The 6,000-nt window shown below is 41.9% G+C and overlaps 1 protein-coding gene across 1 annotated transcript in view; it reads left to right on the top strand.

The window, feature by feature from the left end:
* Positions 1-933: 933 nt before the first annotated feature.
* LOC6549960 (neurotrimin) overlaps positions 934-6,000 on the top strand; it is a 31,793-nt gene continuing 26,726 nt past the window's right edge. The window contains exon 1 of the mRNA XM_026981876.1: positions 934-1,201. The gene's annotated coding sequence lies outside the window, so the exon portion shown is untranslated. The remainder of the gene's footprint in view (positions 1,202-6,000) is intronic.

The following is a 6,000-nucleotide window of genomic DNA, read 5'->3' as shown; positions in this document are numbered from 1 at the left end:
CCTACCAAACCGGTTGAAAATTAAGTAAACGTCTATGGAGACTTCTGCTTGCATGTTTCCACCTCCCTTGCACTTCATTTAGGTGCGTAATAGGTATCTGATAGTCGCGACACTCGACTACAACGCTCTCTCACTTTTATTAAATCCTATTTGTTAATTTAAATAAATTAATTAAAATGAAGCTATCTAAATAAACGTAGGTTTTTTTTCCCATAAGCTCTCGTAGTGTTTCACTTTCCTCAAAATAATAATATGCTCAATAATATAATATAAGGTTTGAAAAATCATGTAAAGTCGGTTTATATGAGTTCTGTATGAGTTCCAAAACAACTCCATATTTCTGCAAGCATTCATTTTGCATAAACCACAAATATGCAAATGATCAAGCCATTCCGCGGAATAAACTAAATCTTGCACTAAGCACTTACATACATATTAAACGAGTATTACCTTGTTCATAGTGGTTTCTTTTAGTATATCTACAAATGAATACACACCATTGTATTAAAAAATCATACCTAAAAACCAAGAAACAAAACTATCAAAACATTACATATTTAACTAATTGGTTTCTGTTTTCTTTTAGAATGATGCTAAGCCAATGATAGTCAACTGAGCAAGAGCAAGCTGTCACTTATGCAGATCCCTGCGTTTCAAGTAAGGCCAAATGCTCTGGTAAATGAAGCATCTTCAAAATGTTGCTGGCAACATGTTGCCAGAGGACAAGCCCAGACGCCTTCGCCGCCACACGAGGCGTCCTTCGGACGCAGAGGCTCGCTTCGGCTGGCTTCGGAATGGCAGGCACAGGAGACGGGACTCCACAGTGCCAGGACATCGGGAGTCGGGAAAATTGGAAATCGGGACTTCCGTGCTGCCGAAGGACGAGCACATTGCGCTAGGTCGGCCCAATGCGAAACGCGCTTGGCGCGACAGGTTCAGTGCTCGGGCAACTTCCTAGCGCGTCGGTTCAGTTCAGTCCAGTGGATTCGAGACACGAAAGGACTCAGTACCAAATTAAGAATTCTGAAGTTTCGAAAAGCGTTTTTGAGTGGCGCGAAACAGCAAGGAGTGATATAATTACTCTAGCAGAAAGTCAAAAAGCGAGTTTTTGACCAGTGTTGCTTGATTATTTTCCAAGTTTTTTTTGAGTGTTGGCCAGTGCTTTGGACCAGTTCGAACTTCGCTCGTTTTTTCGAAAAAGGTAATTCTAAAAACCCCAGACTCAAAAGTATTTCGCGAAATCTTCAATGTGAGTTGAGACTGCCTATCCTAGAAATCACTGGTGAGGAGAAGTCAATCCCTCGTCCAATCCTTTACTCCACTGACCGACGATCGCTGCCAAAAGTATTTCACATACTCGTACGATTGTTCACCCAGTTGTCAATTGCATTATCGGTATGATAGCTTTTCCATTCCTTTCACCGCCAGTCAACCAATTTCTACACCCATCGAGTTGTTTCTTTGTGAATTCCCTCGGCTGTTCATGAGTGAATGCCTATTCAGTTCATTGCATTTCTATGTAGGTCCTCTTTGCTTACATTAACTTTCCTTGTTGGGATTTGTGCATCTTAAGTCACTTGCTGGCAACATTTCTCCTCGTTTCTTGTACTCAGTGAATTAAACTGTTTATTTGCCTCTATTAGGAGTTAATTAATCCTTGCCAGTTATTTCCCTGAAACAAGTTTCATTGTACCTTTGTGTTTGCTTAAATGATGATAAGATGTTGACCGTATTTTAGCCCTTTTGTGAAGAGAATATATGTGCATATATCTTGTGGACGTATCTGGAAATCAATTACAAGCTAAAATTTATTTGCAGAGAAGAGCAATAAAATGTATCTTTGCAAGGTCGCATATTAATGATTAAAACATAAAGTTAAACATAGTTTAAAACTGCCTGCTTTCTTTTGTTTTTAATGGCCTAAATTTAACAGATATTGAATATTTTGTATAAGACAATAAATTATTTTTTAAATACCTAATCATTTTATTGGCTTGCAAAACCACTGGAAACATGTCCCATTCCAAAACTGCCATCCATAGATTGCTTCGCACCCTTTTTGTGTTTTGTGTTCCTGATTCCCTTGAAGAACTTTCACCCACCTGAACTTTAACCCATTCAATCTCACGCTTATCCCTCGCCATCCGCCACCAGTTTGGCACATTCCTGAGGAACCTTTTCTGGAAGACTCCTCCGAAACTTTTTGCCATCGAACAAAAGGCGCCAAAATGAGACTGCAGCATCCAGCCAGCAGGCCAAGTTTTTAGTTGGCCGTGATTTATGTTTTATTAATATTAAAAGTGATTTATTAGCCATGAAATTTGTGAGCCAACTTCGTCGTTGGCCCTTATTCGACCAGGTGAAGGCAGTGCTGGCTGCATGCGCGATTGTTTAATTACTGATGGAGTGGGTCGGCTACTCCCGTCCGGCTGCAGGCGCCATTATCCTTAAGCGCGGACCCGGCCGCTCATTATCCTGCCGTCCGAACTTAAGCTAAACTGCTGCACAGCGAGATTAAAATTGTAAATGACAGCCAGCGTGACAGGACAAGGGAGGAGCAGGCATCTGCTCGTCCTTTAATGTCCTGCGCCGCCCTCGTCCAGCCACGTCCAGCCACGCCCTCCCCGCCCATCTGCCATCCCATTTTGTCGTGTTTTTAATGAAAATTAATTAATTAAATAACGTTTTTACTCATTCGCACCGCCTTGCCCAGCAATTGTCTTCCTTGTGCGCAGGTGTGCGTGTGAGGATGCATTTTATATTAAATAATGAAGTGTGTACAATGTATGCAGTGGCACAAAAAAGAGCAAAGACCAAAATGAAAGGGCTTTATGCGGCAAATGTAAATTTGGACATTTTCGGAACGGAAAATCTCACTCTCCGCAGTGCACAGAGAGAATTGCAAATGCAGTTCTTCAAGACTAACTCGATGTAATTCCTTAGCAACTTTACATGTGCAAGTAACCAATTAACACCTTAATTAAATCAAGTTAAGCATTTGGTCTTTGGATTTGGAAATCTGCTTGAAAATGTACACAGCTTAGCAACTTATTTTCCAAACTAGGAAACTATTTACCAAAGCAAATGGTTTTTAAACTTTACTTGCAAGGATCGCAACTGATGCAACAATGCATCAGATATATTTCCAGATATACGCAGGTATTTAGAAATTCGTTTCTCGCTCTGAGCACAAAAAACTTTTAAAAAGGGTTTTTATATTTAAATTGCAAAATATTTACTGTAAACCGCTTTGGCTCCAGCTTAAAAATCATCCTAAATGTGGAAAAGGGTATTTGCGTATGGCTGGTGATAGCCCAAAACTGTTGGCATCTTTTCATTAAAATTTTACCAGCTATGCAAAAGCCGCTGGCGCTGACACAACCGCCATCTAATATGCACTTTTATTATAATTAAAAAGCTCTAATTATAACTTTTGGCTATATATTTAGTAAGCTACTGAGTCTTGGACTTCCGCCTGCATTTGAGACTGTGAAGCATATTTACAGTCTGCTTTTTGGGTCCAGCTAAATAGGTGAATTTGTACGTTTCTGCAATTAAGCAATCGATGCTCTCTAATTACAGCAAATTAGAGTAATAGCTGCATTCCAAGGTGGATCCACCTCGCATTGTGCCAGGAATTGTGAAGCTCCAATTTCCCCGTCGAAATGGCCAAACTGACGGCTGGCTGGATATTTAATCAGCGCTATTTGGACATAGGATATGTCCGGCGATCCGAGTGCTGACTGATAACGTGGGCAGCGAAGTGCAACCGATGGAAGATGCGTTTTGGGAAAGTGAATGTTCGTGTTACCTGCAAATAGATGGACGAGATAGACATTCAAATCAAATCTACATGCAATGATGGACTCATGTTCCCGAATAATCTGTTTTCCGGACCGCCACTTATTGATTTCATAGGCAAGGCGCAACGAAACAAAGGGAAACCTCGCACAATAATTATGGGAAAATCGACAACAAAAGACATTGGAGAACAAAGCACAACAGCGGCCACCGCCCAGCGAAATTAAACGAAAACGAAATTTTCGCAAGCATTATTTTCCGGACCAGACCCGGTTCCGCAGCCCAATTCGCCCCGAATCCTGTTGTAAATAACCCCGTTTGCTTGTTTCATTTTTTGTCGGCACAAAAAGAGTATGGCTCCTGCATACGAGTATAATGCAAAATGCCAGCGAATAAATCAGGCTGCAATACATATTTAACCCCAAGATTGATCGAGACCCAGTGGAGATATATGGTGGAGCGAGCGAAAGAGTTCTTAAGGCAGCGTGATTTCCGTTTTTGTGGGCTAATAAATGACGTGTCACAGCGAAGCGGAAACAAACACAATTAAAAACGCATCAGTGGCGAATGGTTACACATGTGAGAGTGGCGCCCGGGCAGCCAAGGGTTAAGGGCGGGCTGGGTTGGCCAGCAAAGCAAACCACAAACAACCAGCACTTGCACATTAACAAAAGGCAAACAACGGCGGCAGCAGCCACACAATAAAAGAAATATTTTCCATACATAAAAAGAAAATTGCACAAACAATTGGGAGGAAATGCCAGCGCGCAACGGTTTCAGTTGCCTCAAGTAAGAAAAAATAATGCCACTGCAGCAAAACCGGGAAATGGCAATGGCAATGCCAGGAGCTTTTCCCCGCGGACCACGCTGCGTATGAGTAATGTAGTCCCGGGCGAAGCTTGGAAAAGCGAGGGCAATTTGACAGCAGAAATTAGCCAGCAAGACAACAGGTAAATAACAAAGAAAGGCGCCGGAAAACCCGGAAGGGGCAAATGCATCCAGGGAAATCAGCTGCGCGCGTTCTATCGAAGGAACTAATGAGAAGTGCTATCTACTCGCATCGAGGCAGCTGCACGCGGAAAAAAGATATTATTGAAAGTCGCATTAGTAAGTGGCCATTAAAAGCCTTTTAGTAATCTTTTGGTAAATACGATAAATGTTAGATTCAGTCTGAAAGATACTCCAGTGGGTCATCTCTGTTCTAAAATCAGGCACTACAGTAGTGACTTACGTATATGAAAGTATCTAAAAGATACGAGATTCATGGTAGTGCACAAAGTTCGTCCAATTAAAGCCTTCTACAATAAGTGCTTCTGAAGCAATAGTCCACTTTCGTGTGGCAGAGAAATCGTGAAAAGCAGTTGTTTATGCAGACACGAATTGGCGCAGAGAAGAAACCGTGAAAAGTGACTCGTATAAACACAAGATACATCGAACTTCGACACCCATTTAAGCGCTTTTTTCGAGGGCTTCCCCTTTCGCATGTGTAGCTGCAATAAGCAAGTTGAGCAGATCATTTGCACAATATTTGCATCGAGCCAATACCAAATAGAGCAGAGATACTTGGTGGTAGGCCACTTGAATTTTGATTAAACTCGCTCGCAGAAATGTCGGCACAAATATTCTGTTGAATATCAACAATAAAGGCCGAAACAAGAAGGCGAACAACTTAATGTATGACAATAGTGGCATATTAAGTGTAATAAATACAGACGTGCGTGTGCATTTACATGCGAGTATGTGGGTATTTTTGGCCTGATTAAAGTGCCTTTCTCAAGTAGGAGCTTGAGCGAATTTGGCCTGTGGCTTGCAGTAAATTGCATGAGCCCTTTGGCAGCTAGGGCTTGGCCAAGATATTTCACACTTTACGGCAGATATTTGCAGACATCGAGGCACCGCTGAGCGCTGAGCTTTGGCCATAATTAAGGCCGATTTAATGGAGGTGAATCTTGGAACTGAGGGGCACAGAAAGTATAATGCTGATTAACCAGCCGGGCGGCCATGAAAGGCATTCGGCACAGTCGGTGGGAATTTATTGCGAAATAAGGACTCAAATCAATTGGCCATTTTCATTTGCTTTTGGGGAACAACAAAAGGGGCCCACAATTCCTCGGCGGTGTTTATAAATAATATGGAGTAAATTCTACTGGCAGTTGCAAGTCCAGTGCTTTTGTTGTAAATCTGCCGTTGTTGCCGCTT

The sequence above is a fragment of the Drosophila erecta genome, unplaced genomic scaffold (genome assembly GCF_003286155.1).
Source record: "Drosophila erecta strain 14021-0224.00,06,07 unplaced genomic scaffold, DereRS2 tig00000126-arrow-pilon, whole genome shotgun sequence".
Classification (NCBI taxonomy): Eukaryota; Metazoa; Arthropoda; class Insecta; order Diptera; family Drosophilidae; genus Drosophila; species Drosophila erecta.
The sequence above is the reverse complement of the archived record's forward strand: the minus strand, read 5'-3'. Positions and strand labels throughout refer to the sequence as shown.